Source organism: Anomaloglossus baeobatrachus, chromosome 1 (genome assembly GCF_048569485.1).
Source record: "Anomaloglossus baeobatrachus isolate aAnoBae1 chromosome 1, aAnoBae1.hap1, whole genome shotgun sequence".
Classification (NCBI taxonomy): Eukaryota; Metazoa; Chordata; class Amphibia; order Anura; family Aromobatidae; genus Anomaloglossus; species Anomaloglossus baeobatrachus.
In genome coordinates, this window is record NC_134353.1 from 583899078 (window position 1) to 583915798 (window position 16721).

The following is a 16721-nucleotide window of genomic DNA, read 5'->3' on the forward strand; positions in this document are numbered from 1 at the left end:
GGGGGCACGTCTGAATGCAACCAAAGTGACGTCACCGCTGATCGCGCGGCTCACTTCAGTTGCTGCGTGGAGCTGACAGAGAGCAGCGGTGTTCTACGGCCACTCCTGTCAGCTTAATGTAGCAAAGCTGGATGCGTCGTGGGACCTCGTGTGGATTACGCCGGACCTGGAGGGGTATTTGGGGATTTTAATAAAGTGGTGAAAGAGGGTGGGTTTTTTCTGTCTTTTATTCTAAATAAAGGATTTTTTCGGGTGTATGTGTTTATTTACTTTCACTTACAGGTTAATCACTGGGGGGTCTCATAGACGCCTGCCATGATTAACCTAGGACTTAGTGGCAGCTATGGGCTGCCATTAACTCCTTATTACCCCGATTGCCACCGCACCAGGGCAATTCTGGATGAGCTGTGTAGCGTCCCAGGACTGTCACATCTAATGGATGCAGCAATTCCGGGCGGCTGCTGTCTGATATTTTTAGGCTGGGGGCTCACCATAATGTAGGGCTCCCTATCCTGAGAATGCCAGCCATCAGCCATGTGGCTTTACTTTGGCTGGTATAAAAATTGGGGGGGGACCGCACGTCGTTTTTTTATTATTTATTTAGTTATTTTACTGCCCTACATAGACCCACCCATCGGCAGCTGTGATTGGTTGCAGTGAGACAGCTGTCACTCAGCGTGGGGGCGCGTCTGAATGCAACCAATCATAGGCGCTGGTGGATTGGGGAAGCAGGGAATACGAGATGAAATAATGAGCGGCTGGCATTTTCAAAAGCTGGAGAAGCCGCCGGAACAGTGTGACAGCCGTGCAGCGCCGTGCCGGTGATCGGTGAGTATGAGAGAGGGGGGGAGGAGAAACCGACCGACAGAGAGAGAGAGAGACCGACAGAGAGAGACCGACCAACAGAGAGAGAGACTGACCGACCGATAGACAGAGAGAGAGACAGACAGAGAGAGAGAGATTTTCTAACCAAAAAGGAATTTACACATCTGAGCATGCTCTGTTGCTAAAAGATGGAACCGTCGCCGAAATCCGTCATTTGCTGGATTGGACGGATTCAGGCGCCCATAGGCTTTCATTATAATCAACAACGGATGCCGACGGAATCCTGCGCATTGCGTTTTTTCGACGCTACAAGAAACGTTACATTCTGTGTTGCTTCCGCATTCCATGACTGATCAATCGCATAGCGGATGCAACACAGGGCCATCAGTTGCAATCCATCGTTAATACAAGTCTATGGGGAAAAAAACGGAATCCTGCAAAATATTTTGCAGGATACCATATTTCCTCAAGGCGACGGTTTGTGATTGATGCAAAACAATGAAAGTGTGAAAGCAGCCTAACTTTCCAGTTTGCACTGACTTTGTAAAGGTTACATAGTGTTTGATAGATAATTATGGACATTTTTTGAAATACAGTCATATGAAAAAGTTTGGGCACCCCTATTAATGTTAATCTTTTTTCTTCATAACAACTTGAGTTTTTGCAACAGCTATTTCAGTTTCATATATCTAATAACTGATGGACTCAGTAATATTTCTGGATTGAAATGAGGTTTATTGTACTAACAGAAAATGTGCAATCCGCATTTAAACAAAATTTGACTGATGCAAAAGTATGGGCACCTCAACATAAAAGTGACATTAATATTTTGTGGATCTTCCTTTAGCAAAAATAACAGCCTCTAGTTGCTTCCTGTAGCTCTTAATGAGTTCCTGGATCCTGGATGAATGTATATTTGACCATTCCTGTTTACAAAACAACTCCAATTCAGTTAAGTTTGATGGTCGCCGAGCATGAACAGCACGCTTCAAATCATCCCACAGATGTTCAATGATATTCAGGTCTGGGGACTGGGATGGCCATTCCAGAACATTGTAATTGTTCCTCTGCATGAATGCCTGAGTAGATTTGGAGCGGTGTTTTGGATCATTGTCTTGCTGAAACATCCATCCCCTGCGTAACTTCAACTTCGTCACTAATTCTTGCACATTATTGTCAAGAATCTGCTGATACTGAGTTGAATCCATGTGACCCTCAACTTTAACAAGATTCCCGGTGCCGGCATTGGCCACACAGCCCCAAAGCATGATGGAACCTCCACCAAATTTTACTATGGGTAGCAAGTGCTTTTCTTGGAATGCCGTGTTTTTTTGCCTCCATGCATAACGCCTTTATGTATGACCAAAAAACTCAATCTTTGTTTCATCAGTCCACATGACCTTCTTCCAAAATGTAACTGGCTTGTCCAAATATGCTTTTGCATACCTCAGGTGACTTTGTTTGTGGCGTGCTTGCAGAAACGGCTTCTTTCGCATCACTCTCCCATACAGCTTCTCCTTGTGCAAAGTGCGCTGTATTGTTGACCGATGCACATTGACACCATCTGCAGCAAGATGATGCTGCAGGTCTTTGGAGGTGGTCTGTGGATTGTCCTTGACTGTTCTCACCATTCTTCTTCTCTGCCTTTCTGATATTTTTCTTGGCCTGCCACTTCTGGGCGTAACAAGAACTGTACCTGTGTTCTTCCATTTCCTTACTATGTTCCTCACAGTGGAAACTGACAGTTTAAATCTCTGAGATAACTTTTTGTATCCTTCCCCTGAACAACTATGTTGAATAATCTTTGTTTTCAGATCATTTGAGAGTTGTTTTGAGGAGCCCATGATGCCACGCTTCATAGGAGATTCAAATAGGAGAACAACTTGCAAGTGGCCACCTTAAATACCTTTTCTCATGATTGGATACACCTGCCTATGAAGTTCAAAGCTCAATGAGGTTACAAAACCAATTTAGTGTTTTAGTAAGTCAGTAAAAAGTAGTTAGGAGTGTTCAAATCAAGAAATTGATAAGGGTGCCCATACTTTTGCATCGGTCAAATTTTGTTTAAATGCGGATTGCACATTTTCTGTTAGTACAATAAACCTCATTTCAATCCAGAAATATTACTGAGTCCATCAGTTATTAGATATATGAAACTGAAATAGCTGTTGCAAAAACCCAAATTGTAATAAAGAAAAAAGGTTAACATTAATAGAGGTGACCAAACTTTTTCATATGACTGTAAGCTTAAAATACTGCTAGTTTACTCATGTTAGGATATAATCACATAGGACTACACAGTAACCTTAACATTTAGGAAATTGTGTGTTGTTCTTTTGATCTCCAGTGTATTTGTGAAGTGTAATGGAAAAGATACTTGGTTTTATAAATATTTTAAAAATACAAATCTGAAAATTATGACATACATTTATTTTCAGACTTGCCAATTACTCCCACACCCTAATCAATATTGACCAGAGCACCTTATTCCACATACCATACAGGGGACACAGCTACCGAGTTTTTCCAAAATTAAGACACTGTCTTATACTAATACTTTTTTGCCCCCCAAAAAGCACTAGGGTTTATTTTCGGGTAGGTCCTATTCTTGGGGAAAGACAGTTGGGGGTATGTCCCCGAAAAGCAGACCCCCCTTCCCAGGAAAATCATACTTACCAGACCCCGGACATCTACATAGGTCCCAAGTCCTTCTGCGACCTTAGGAAGGCGGTCCTCCCCTTCTCCTGGCCGACCTACTCACATACATCAGATCGCACACACACACACTCAAACTCACACACACACACACACACAATAGGTTGCACACACTCACTCACCACATCCAGTGATACCGATTGCTTTCAGCCAGCAGGGGAAGATGGGACACAGTGCAGTGGGGCACGAGGACCTGCGGTGGAATACTTGGAGGACTTGGCGGTGGAATGCATTGATGTATTCCACCGCAGGTCCTCTATGCGTTCCACCGCACTGCGTTCCAGGATTCTTTGAAGCAATTGGTATCACTGGATGTGGTGAGTGTGTGTGTGCGATCTGATGTGTGATTGTGTGTGCGATCTGATGTGTGTGTGTGATCTGATGTTTATGTGCGATCTGATGTTTGTGTGTGTTCAATCTGATGTGTGTGTGCAATCTGATGTGTGTGGGTGTGCATTCCACTGGAGGTCCTCCCGTTCGGCATCTGGTGAATATGATTGTGCAGGTCTTCTGTCTTCTTTCTTTAGCGCTTGTCAGCCTTCAATAATGAAGTATTCTGCAGTATTCTTTAAATTTTTGAGCTGCATGGACACTTCATTATTGAACCATGACTAGGGCTTATTTTCGGTGTAGGGCTTATATTTAAGCCTTACACCAAAAATGCTGAAACCTCCTGCTAGGGCTTATTTTTGGGAAAGGTCTTATATTTGGAAAAACATGGTAGCATGTGAAAGAAGGTGCTTTTGTCTGATGAGACCAAAGTATAACTTTTTTGGACTAAATGCAAAACACCAACTGTCAAATATGGTGGTGACAGCATCATGCTCTGGGGATACTTTACTTCAGCAGAAACAGGGAAGTCCGTCAGAGTTGATGGCAAAACGAATGGGGCTAAATACAATGCAATCCTTGAGGAAAACCGATTGGAGGCTGCAAAAGACTTGAGATTGTTGTGTAGGTTTCAGCTTCCAGCAGGACAACGACTCTAAACATACTGTCAGAGCTACAATGGAATGGTTTAGATCAAAGCAAAATTATGTGTTTCAATGGCCCAGTCAAAGCCCCGACCTAAATCCCACTGAGCATCTGTGGGAAGATTTGAAAATTGCTGTTCACAGACGCCTCCATACAATCTAAATGAGCTAGAGTTATTTTGCAAAGAAGAACAAGCAAAAATATCAGCCTCTAGATGTGCAAAGTTGGTAGAGATATACCCCAAAAGACTTGCAGCAGTAATTGCAGCGAAAGATTATCCTACAAAGTATTGACTCGCTAGCTGGATACACATGAATGTCACAATTTTCAGACTTGTATTTTTTAAATATTTAGAAAACCATGTATCATTTTCTTTACAGTCCACAAATACTCTACACACTTGTGTATTTATTTTAAAAATATTCACCAATTTAAAATTATGTACCAATTTTTGCCAAATTTCCAATATTTTCTTAAATAAACAAAATATTGTATTAAATTTACCACAAGCATAGCATACAATGTTTCCTGAAAAAATGATGTCAAAATCACTGAGATATACTGTATGTTTAAACAGTCTAGAGTTATTACCACATAAATTGACACGTCAGATTTGGAAAATTTCACTGTACAGTGATTTAAGTATGGATCAGTAAGACATTACAGCCATAATGATTAAAAAAAAACTTAAATGGCTTTAAGACCCAAACCTTCTACTGAACACATTAGCAATCAACTAGGCAAACCTGCACTACAAAATTGAAACATAACAAATGAGTGAGCATTAAATTAATAATTGTACAAGTACAGTAAGGGGTACTTTGCATACTACGACATCGCAAGTCAATGCTGCGATGCCGAGCGCGATAGTCCCCGCCCCCGTCGCAGCAGCGATATTTTGTGATTGCTGCCGTAGCGAACATTATCGCTATGGCAGCTTCACATGGACTTACGTGCCCTGCAACGTCGCTCTGGACGGCGAACCGCCTCCTTCCTAAGGGGGCGGGTCGTGCTGCGTCACAGTGACGTCACACGGCAGGCGGCCAATAGGAGCGGAGGGGCGGAGATGAACGGGACGTAAACATCCCGCCCACCTTCTTCCTTCCGCATTGCAGCCGGGACGCAGGTAAGGTGATGTTCCTCGCTCCTACGGCTTCACACACAGCGATGTGTGCTGCCTGCTGGAACGAGGAACAACATCATACCGTCGCTGCTGCGAAATTATGTAAATGTCGGACCCTACACCGATCATACGATAACGACGCTTTTGCGCTAGTTAATCGTATGTAAAAGGATTCATATACTGCGATGTCGACAGCGACGCCGGATGTGCGTCACTTTCGATTTGACCCCACCGACATCGTCGTAGTGTGCAAAGTACCCCTAATTGTTGCATTCGTAACTGCTAAAAGTATTCTTTCAAATACATAAGTAATGGTATTAACAAAGCCTTATCTAAATGATTAAAAAGTCATCAAGGTAACTAAATGTACAAAGTGCATAATATTTGGCATAGAGTTTTCTTACAGATATGTGTGCGGAAAATCCACAGCACAATAAAGTACAGGACAAGTTAAGGTAATGAGATGTTGCATAAAGTTTCCATGCAGCATGTCAATTCTTTGAGCAGAAACTACAGGCTTCACCCTTTGCTATGCAGAAGGTAAAATTATCTAGAAATTCCACAATAAAATCTCCATTTAACACATGGGGGTTGTGCTGCAGAAATGTGGTGTGAAATCTACATCAACTTTAAAATATGTGCATTTACCCTAAGGTTACATTCCCACAATGAGTATTTGGCTGGACTCACATAAACGTATGAAAAAACGGTCCCATTCTCGTCCAGGAGAGGACGATTTTTTTCTCACTTGTCATCCGTGTGCTCTCTGTGTGCAATCCGTTTTTTTTCTCTCACCCATTGACTTGTATTGGCAAGTCTTGGACGTTTTCTGGATACAATCGCAGCATGTTGCAACTTTTCTCGCATCCAGAATCTGGATGAAAAAATAGCTGACCAACTGCTGTGCCTCATTAACTAACATTGGTCAGAGTGCAATGAGTTAAGCCCACTTTACACGCTACAATATATCTTACGATGTGTCGGCGGGGTCACGTTGTAAGTGACGCACATCCGACATCGTAAGGTACATTGCAGTGTGTGTGACAGGTACGTGCGATTGTGATTGAACGTTAAAACGTTCATCGCATACACGTCATTGAATCCCGACGAATTGCACGTCGGGTTGTTCAATGTTCCCGAGGCAGCACACATCGCAGTGTGTGACACCCTGGGAACATTGAACAGATCTTACCTGCCGCCCGCGGCTCCAGCCGGCAATGTGGAAGGAAAGAGGTGGGTGGGATGTTTACGTCCCACTCATCTCCGCCCCTCCGCTTCTATTGGCTGGTTGCCGCGTGACATCGATGTGACGCCGAACGCCCCTCCCACTCCAGGAAGTGGACGTTCGCCGCCCACAGCGAGGTCGTATGGACGGGTAAGTATGTGTGACGGGGGGTTACTCGTATGTGCGGCACATTCAACAAATTGAATATGCCGCACATACGATGGGGGTGGTTACGATCGCATACGATATTGTATGCTGGATCGTAAGGTGTAAAGCAGGCTTAAGGGTGCATCAGTGTCAGTGCGAACTATCTGTCGACATTTCAATTAAAACGCTATGGCAGGATACCCAGTAGGACCCACTGCTGACACAGAGGCATAAAATTGTTAGACTGCACTTTGCCAAAATTTACGTGAGTACGCAAAACTACTTCTGTGAAAGCATCTTGTGGACAATGAGACCAAGATAAAGCTTCTTGATAAGTATATTGTACCGCCCCGCGCTCGGCCCGGGTCCGGGCTCGTTTGGTGGGTGGCTCGAGTGCCTCCGGACCCGGGGGTCACGTCGCTCTGCAAGGGGTTGCTGGCGATCTCGATGGGGGTGGTTAGGTAAGTGTACGACCGGGGCCGTGTTTGAGTTCGTGACGCCACCCACGGGACGTGGTGAAGGTGTAGACACCACCGCTGCAGTTACGGGGGCACTGGGGGGAGATGGTCGTGCAGCAAGATGTTAACCCCTCCATGGGCAGGGATGGTGGCCCCGGGACCCGCTTGGGGATTGTAGTGGCGTGGCCGGATGGCACTGTTGTACTCACGATTACTGACACACACAAGTCTCTGATGAACAAAGTTGATGGTGGTCGATGCCCGCAGCCGGCTGCGTCTTGTCCCCCACCCGGGATGGTGGTCCTGGCCTTTTTCCTGCACCTCGTTATGTTTGTATAGACTGCCTGTGCCTCAACAATGGGTATCCGCTGCCCGGCTGTGTATGTGTCGGTGGAGTCCGTTTGCCTGCAGGCGCTGGCCCGTGGGATCTCTCTGCCTATGTGGTGGCTTTCTATCCCCCTCAGTGGGGTGTTGCCTTCTTTCGGGACTTGGGATGGGAAAGGACTTAAGGTACAGACCTCAATCAGTAAATTCAATGTGGTCCAGTGGCTTCTGGGCCTTGTTCTGTGTCTGAGTACCCCCCTGGTGCTCCGGTTTCCAGTCGGTTCCCCGGTTCGGTACCGGCGGGCCACTACCCTGTCCCAGTCCCTTACGGTTCCACCTGGCCGTCTTCCCGGATCCTGCAGCCAAGGCCACCGCCTGCCTCCTAGCCAAGGTGTGCGGGCTACGACCCTCACACCTGTCAGTTTCCGCTGCAGACCTGTCACCACAGGCCTGCTGCACTCTACTCCTCTCAACTCCACTGACAACTCTCAACAACTGAACACTGTTTCCCCTGCCTCAGGCCCTCTGGACTCCTCGGTGGGCATGGCCAACCACCTGGCTTCACCCCCTAGTGTGTCCATTAAGCCCTGAGGGAGGTGACTAGGTTTTAATGTGGTTGGCTGCTGTTACCTTTTTAGGGGGACGAATGCTATACGGGGCCTATCTGTGACTACCTGGCTAGTCCAGGGCGTCACACTATCATTCTACCATTTATCAAAAACAGAATGAGGCCTACAGAGAAAAGAACACAATAACTATAGTCAAACAATCCTGGCAGCCGGAGTCGAAATCCCTAGGTTGTTGATGATGGTTGATGGATCCAGTCTAAGCTCTTTGGAGCTGACTGGAGGATCAGGACATCTTATGGCTTCAATCTAGGGACTCCGGATCCGGTTGGAGACCATATCCACAGCCTAGGGATTTCGACTCCGGCTGCCAGGATTGTAACATCAAACCAGGACTACCTAAGGAGGACACTCAGGTTGGGACAGTTCAGTCACCTGTTACAGACTTTGCAGACCTCAGACAGCTTGGAACCTGTGAGGCATGGACATTCTAATCCCTGGTGAGCCAGCGGAAGGGTGAGACTCTGTTGCCTGTTACATTTGTGTGTTTTGCTGGTTATGCGTTATGTGCCGTTAATTGTTTGGGGATCCAATAAAGTCTAATTATTGTGGTTCCCTAACCCTGTGTTGTCTGAGTAGTGTTACGCCCACGGTTGAGGAGGCCGGCGTTCAGTTGGGATGAGCCCTGAGCCACGCTGTCTTTCTAAAGGCGGCGGGTTTTAGTGGACGAGAGCACCCACTGAGCCCCGTGTCTCCACAGGAGTCATATATACCAGGATGGGGCATAGGATGGGGGACATATGCCACTGCACTCTACCTACAGGAAAGGATGCCATGCAATGTGGGACCCGGGGAAAGTGAGTAGAATGTTGTTTTTTTCTTGCATTAGAGAAAGAACGGAGACATATGTACCAAGAAAAGGGTCATATTTACCAGGATGTGTTCTAGGAGGGGGACATATATACCAGGAAGGACCCAGGATAAAGACATATATACCAGAATGGGACATATATACCATGATGGAGCCTAGGATGGAGACATTTATACCAGAATGTGGCCTAGGATGGGGAACATATTTAGCAGGATGGAGAACACATTTACCAGGATGTGAAGGTTTATAACAGGATAGGGAACATATTTACCAGGATGGGAGATATATTTACCAGGATGGGGACATATATACGAGGATGAGAGACATATTTACCAGGATTGGGGATATTTACAAAGATGGGGCACATATATACCAGGATGGGGGACATATTTACCAGGAAGAAACCCAGGATTTGGCACATTAGAACAGGATGTGGGACAATACTAAATAATGGGAGGAGGACAACTCGTTATAATGTTATAAGGGTCCATCTGACCAACATGAAATGGGAAGCAGGTCCAAATTTTATCCCCATCGAAATCTAGTTACTTCACTGTGGACAAGCTATCACTGTAAACCACCTGTGAAGGAGGAGAGTATTTATTTAAAGGGAAAGCCTATATTCTCTCCAAGGCTGTGTTACTAGTTCAGACTGTAGGTTTTGGTTGATAGAATCCCTTTAAAAAATTAAAGGCAATCTTAAGTTGGTCATACATATAAGATAGCTGTTGCGTGACTAACTGTTCGGCTAACACCCATCTCCTCCAATTCTCCCCATACAGAGGACCAAGTAGCCAAGTGTTTTTGCGTTATCTATAACATCCGTATCTAATAAAAGTATTTGGGGGACAGTCGGGAGGCCCCCATATGCATTGTATGGTTGGCTGATGCCGCTGAAATTGGTGGTTTTAATTGACTTTTATGTAATGTGTATGAGGGACCTTACATCTTAACAACCCCCTCTCAAAGAAATAGGGTCTTAGAAAATACAAAGGTCTTTGGAGAAATTCTATTATTCATTCATGCTTATAAGCATTATTTCTGGCAATGTTGGATCTACACATTGTTGCCATTATGACACGATCGAAGAAACCCATGAGCAGGCAGGTAATAAGGTGAGGGAGTTGTCCTGCTTATGGTCTTTACGCTCCTTGTGAGTTACTGATTTGCTACACACCGGAACAGAATATTTATTGTTAGTAGTACGGAAACCGATTTGAGTCAGCCTTTTGTTATGAAGTTCACTAATTACCAAGCACTTGCCTGACTGCAGAGCTAAATGATACCTATGACCCATAAACACCTCCCCTTTACACAAGCTGTGGGCTCACTCCTATACACTGTTCTGCAAACAGGAAGCTTCCTGACTCGGATTCTCCACCCTGGCTGCCACAGACCGCACACACCCTTTCCAGTCCAACCTTAAATCACAAGGCTCCCTAAGGAAACTTTTCCAGAGAAAAAAATTTCTTTGGACATTCCTAAGTATCTGCTTTCTGTCCATCCCTTGTACTTTGGATTATTTCATGCTATAACGTAGACCGCAAACACTTTCAGGAACTGCAAGGTGAGTACATACCTGACAACATGGCTGCAGGTTAGAGCCTCGGTTCTGGACAGGATTCCAGTTTTGCCCTCTGATGTTACATTGTCATTGTATCGGTAAATTATTGCACTGGATTATCATGTATAACATATTATAGAACACGCAATTGTTATTATGAGCTTTCTAAGGAACGCACAAAATGCTATAATTTACAGAATAAACCAAAATACTAACAGGAAGTTACAATGACTTATTTTCACAGATTATTTGTTACTGTTTTCCGCTTCATAATTACATTTATATAATATTCATTATATTTATCATTACTTTTTCGTGTTATTAAAATTAATTAATTTAGTATGTGGTGCACACAACTGGTCTAGCTACATAACTGAACAGGTTGAAGCATGCAGACTCATTTGCTTCCCTGAGGGATATGCCACAGATGAACAGGAATCTTTAAGGAAGAGTATGTCTTAATGACACCCAGAGCTTAGTATGGATGAGCACTGATAACTATATAGAGATACAGTAACATTTATGATCACAGCTGGTATATAGCATTACATGAACACCAGTACCTAAAATAAGTGTTACATATTTGCATTCACAAATCATCATCAGTAAAGTCTCTTTACTAAGCAGTCTACCTTTAACTTCCAATGTCTTAGATTTAAACTGTAAAAATAGATAAAACTGTTAACACTCAAAATAACACTACACAAAAATTAAGAGACCGCTGCAAAATTGTCAGTTTTTCAGATTTTTCTCTTTATAGGTATCTATTTGAGTAAAATGTAAATTGTTCTTTTATTGTATAAACTACTGACGACATGTCTCCGAATTTCTAAGCAATACATTTTGTATTTATTTTCTGAAAATGAGAAATGGTCAAAATAACAAAACAATGCATTGCTTTCAGACCTCAAATAATGCAAAGAAAACAAGTTCATAATCATTTAGACACCACAATACTAATGTTTTAACTCAGGAAGAGTTCAGAAATCAATATTTTGTGGAATAACCATGATTTTTAATCACAGCTTTCATGCGTCGTAGCAAGCTTTCCGCCAGTCTTTTGGGTGACCTTATGCCACTCCTGGCAGTAGAATGAGGTGTCCTCTGGTTGGAATTCAACTGACACTGGAATCGACATGTAGAGAAGCTGATTTTTATAAATGTGCAGTGGTCTCTTAATTTTTGCAGAGCTATATAAATAGATCTTCAATACAGTAGAGATGTCTTTTAATACGAAACACAATAGGTGCACCAATGGTATGCTGCCATGATCAGTGTTAGCCATGTTTTGAGCATCCTGTGTTGTCGCTGCGTCCAAAACGCTCTGTTGTACAGTACAAGCATAGTGGATGGGATTTATAGAAATCTCATGCCCACTGTGCTTCTTTTTAAAGAAGTTATGCGGTTTATTTTGCTATGTTTTGTTTATTGCACTATTGAGCTACATTGGGGCAGGTAAGTAGATAGTAACTATCTGCCCTGCTGTCAGCACCTCTTCCCCGGCTCAGAGCGGTCATGTGAACGCTCCTGCCATGATTTTGCTGCTTCATGACGACAGGGCAGGAGCTTATGCTCGCCTGGAAGACGGGCATCACAGCCGACGTCATGTAGCCGCCCTGCTGGACATGTACAGTGTGCCGGAGTCCCCGCCCCCTTCCCCCGCACCCTCCCACACATTTCCCCACACCCTCCCCACATTCCGTACTCTACCCCGCTACTGCTGTGGGGCCTGTGCTGTGAGCTGGTGGGAGAGGTCTGGTGGCGGCTGCCCGCGGTGTCAGCGCCAGCACGGGGCCCCCTGCTCAGGATCGTACTTTAAATGTATCGGCATCACAGTTGCCGATACACTTCCCAGCAATGATGAGAGGCAGCGCCGCGATGCTTCTCATCATTGTCCAGCTGTCTGCTCTGACAGTTCAGTACAGCGTTGACTTCACTACTGTGCTGATATGGCCAGAGCACAGACAGTGGGCGAACGAGGAACAGCGGTGGGGACCGAGGAAAGGTGAGTATGTATTCCCTAAACGCTGGGGGGGGGCTGCAGAATGATGTAAGGGGGGTGCAGAGAAACATGGGGGGGCTGCAGAGCGATGTGTGGTGGGGTGCAGAGCGACATGGGGGGGCTGCAGAGCGACATGGAGGGGCTGCAGAGCGCCATGTGGGCGGTGAAGAGCACCGTGTGGCGGGGCCTGCAGAGCCCTATGTGGCGGGGCCTACAGAGCCCTATGTGGCGGGGCCTGCAGAGCCCTATGTGGCGGGCCTCCAGAGCCCTATCTGATGGTGCTGTTATTTCCAATGTTGGAGTGATGAGAGGTCAGTGCTGGGGCAGAATACTGACAGCCAATGAGTGTGCAGAGGGCTGGACAGTGAAGCCGGGCTGTGCCAGCTCTGACTGTGAGGTTTAGCACAGGAAAATGTCATGTTTGGTTGACCTGCGTAAATAAAGTGTATACAGAGAATAAAGGGATAATTCAAGAGGAATAAAAGTTAGAAAACAAAAAAAATAATGTAGGGGTGTTTTATATGACAATACAGCACAGATTAGCTTACAAAACTTTTTTGAGTTTGTGTCGGACAACTCCTTTAAAGGCAATCTGTCACCTAATCTAAGAGTAGAATAACGTAGGGACAAAGTTCCTGATCCCAGCGAGGTGTCACTTACTGGGCTGCTTAGTGTAGTTTTGATAATTTACTGCTGATTAATCAGTGATTTATCAGTACAGGACTACGTGGCGTGCTGCCAGGCAGTCCAACATATTCATAAGCTCTGTATAACTGCTAGATCTGCAGCAAAGAAACATTGATTTTATCAAAATGACAGCAAAGAGCTCAGTAAGTGACACATCACTGTAATCAGGGTCTCTGTCTCTACATTATGCTGCTCTCAGATGAGGGCGCAAAAACCTGGTGACAGATTCCCTTTAACGATGCGTAAACTGACCAGCACGGGTTTCTGAACCCAGCATGTCAATTTATTCTTGTGGAGACGCTAGTGTTCTCAGCAGGTGAAAATCCGCTGCATCAGTGACCCTGCTCGTGTGCACGGACAGCGCATTCTCCTGTACAAGACACTATCGTCTCCGCAAGAGAAAACACGCTGCGTCCAGAACGCACCCTCATCTGGGTGGTGTGCACTCACCCTTAATGTACAGGCTCTGTAGAAACTGCACAGACCCTTCCCAGCTTCTTCTCTAGTGCACTCCTGTTACGGGGGGCTGTCTGATAATAAAACTCAAAGGAATATCAGACAGTCAGGGTCCACCGTGCAAAGACTCTGCTGCAGACTATGGCAGAGGATAAGGGGTATATAAGTGTGCCACTGTAAATAGTAATAGCACAAGTGCAGAGTGCAATACCTCTGTTAAACTCACAGAGGAATATAATTAGGAAATAAAGCAATTCCTCCCTTGCTTGGAGGGTGTGTGGTATGGTCTCTGTTAATGGTCACAGAGACAAAAGCAGTGAGTGTGAAATGGCACCTACCTAGGTCCGTTCCTCTACCGGTGCCAGGAGACGGACAGCAGCGTAAGCCGCACAAAGCTCCTACCTGCGTTCACTCCACTAGTGTGCGAGGACACGAACCACTAGATATGGTACCTGCCTAGGTCCGCTCCACTAGTGGTGCAAAAGAGACGGACAGCAGCATAAGCCGCAAAAAGCTCCTACCTATGTTCGCTCCCCTAGTGTGCGAGGATACGAACAACTGCCAGACGCAGTATAAGGAACGTTACCCTAGTGGCAACGTCCACCTACGAGTAGAATCACAAGGCCCAGCCGGACCATGTGCCTCAGGCACCTGCCTATGTCCGCTCCACTAAGATGTAAGGATACGGACTGCAGCTGAAGCTGTAAGGTATAAGAACGCTACCCTGCCGGTAGCGCTCACCTAGCATAGACAGAGACATGCCTAGAGGGACGTGCACAGAGCGTCTACTCTCATGCATGAACCAAGAGGACTGAGCCCCGGGCGGCGTGCGTCAGGGTCTTATATAGACTCTGTGCCTCATCCAAGATGGAGGACACCAGAGCCAATCTGCTGCTAGAACGACAGCAATGACGTCACGCTGGCCTATCACTGAGCAAAGCGTCACAAGCACATGACCAGCGACCAATCGGCATAGAAGGTGTCAGAGACATGTGACCGCGTGTCACAAGCACATGACCAGCGGCCAATCAGCTTAGAAGGTGTCAGAGAAATGTGACCTCGTGTCAGCAATGATGTCACCCGCACATGTGCAATGGCTCCAAGATAGGACTTAGTCTCCAGCGCTTGCACATGTGCAGTAGCAAGAAATCCGAACATAGTCTCCAGTGCTCGCACATGTGCAGTAGCAAGAAATCCGAACATAGTCTCCAGTGCCACAGCAACCGTAACAACTCCTAGACATTACGGATAAGGAAATTACAAGGACAACAAACTTTGTTTTAAAGCTTTATGGGAATGTTTAGCTGAGGGTAAAGGTCACCTGGCCATTTCCTTTCAGCCATTATTTAATATAAAAATAAAAAAGTTTGTCCTTTTGGTATTTTTAAATAATGTACAGTATATTATAAGGTTTCTTAAAACTTAGTCCTTTTAGTGTTTGCGTAAACATTGACATCTGTTCTTTAAATACGTTTTCTTATTTTCTTTTTTAATGTGATTCTTGTCTAATCTTTTTGTTAGAGGTACAAAGTTATGTATTTGTGCATAGAACTATTTTATATATACATTTTTTATGGCTCAAAGTATTGTACAGATTAAAATAATTTGCAATTATGGCTTTCTGAAAGTGAAAAAGATTGTCCGGTTTTCTCATAAAAGTTTGCAGTCGCTATATGTCGCAATTCTTTGGCCCTGTTTTTCACACTCAGTATTTAGAGTTTTTTCCCTCAGTATTTCTAGCCAAAACCAAGAGTGCGACAATTAAAGGAAAAATATAATAGAAACACGGGCACCATTGCATTTTTGTTCAAATAGTCTTTATTGAGTTTTTTAATATTTTAACAAAGGGGAAAAAAAAGATGAACGGAAGCAAGGTGTGGAAAATAAAAGGGGAAGGGAAGGGAGGGAAAAGAAAAATTAGGAACAGTTTTAAAACCAGGATAAAGGAAAGAAACAAATAAACAGGCAAGTTTGATCTCAGCTAATATGACACAGTATCCTTATATCACATAGAATTTATGTTCAGCGTTATACATATTATATATTGTAGATTTAGTTTTATTTATTGCCAACCAACTAGTAGTGGATCTATATGATTTACCATACATCGGACTAAAGTGAAATCCATAGAGTGTCCAGGAAGATTGAGTATATATTTCTTTGAAGAGCTATAGTGATGTTGGAGAATGATCTTCTGTGTAACCCTGGCGTCCCTGCACTGTCCCAGCGCCCTCTATCCTGCAGGGACATCAATGTAGTCACAGCCGTGGCTGGCCTGCACCTCGCTCCACTGCTCTTTCTATGGTCCCCACGCTCCAGGGCCTCCCACATTGTGCAAGTCTCCTGGCAACATCCTTAGGGTGTGAGCTCACGTGCACCCCACCTCTTAAAGGGGCAATGCACACTCAGAAAATGTTCCCCAGCGTATGGCTAGGAGGCACTGGCTATTTAAGGCACCTTCCCCTGTTGGGAGGTGTCTGAGCAAAAAGGTTCCTGGTCATGTCAGTGCTCTAGTCTGTATCCCGTCCTGTTTGACTCCGGTTCCATCTCCTGTCTGATTCCTCAGGTCTAGTCCTGCAAGTTCCGATTGTCTTCCATACCTGAACCTTAGCTGCCTGCCTCCTGAACATGTGGCTGTTCTATTTTTGAACCCATCCAGTCTGTCTGTGTACATGCACCCAACTTGTTTGTCCAGCCTGTCTCCATAACGTGCTCTATCCTGTCAGCCTCCATTACCTGCAGCGTCTTGCCTGACCTCGGTACCTCTGTCCTTGACCCTTTGG

The 16721-nt window shown here is 44.9% G+C and overlaps 1 protein-coding gene across 1 annotated transcript in view; it reads left to right on the forward strand.

Moving 5' to 3' along the window:
- The first annotated feature begins 10589 nt into the window (after window positions 1–10589).
- Window positions 10590–16721, forward strand: part of TJP2 (tight junction protein 2) — a 300601-nt gene continuing 294469 nt past the window's right edge. Inside the window, exon 1 of the mRNA XM_075317823.1 lies at window positions 10590–10796. The gene's annotated coding sequence lies outside the window, so the exon portion shown is untranslated. The remainder of the gene's footprint in view (window positions 10797–16721) is intronic.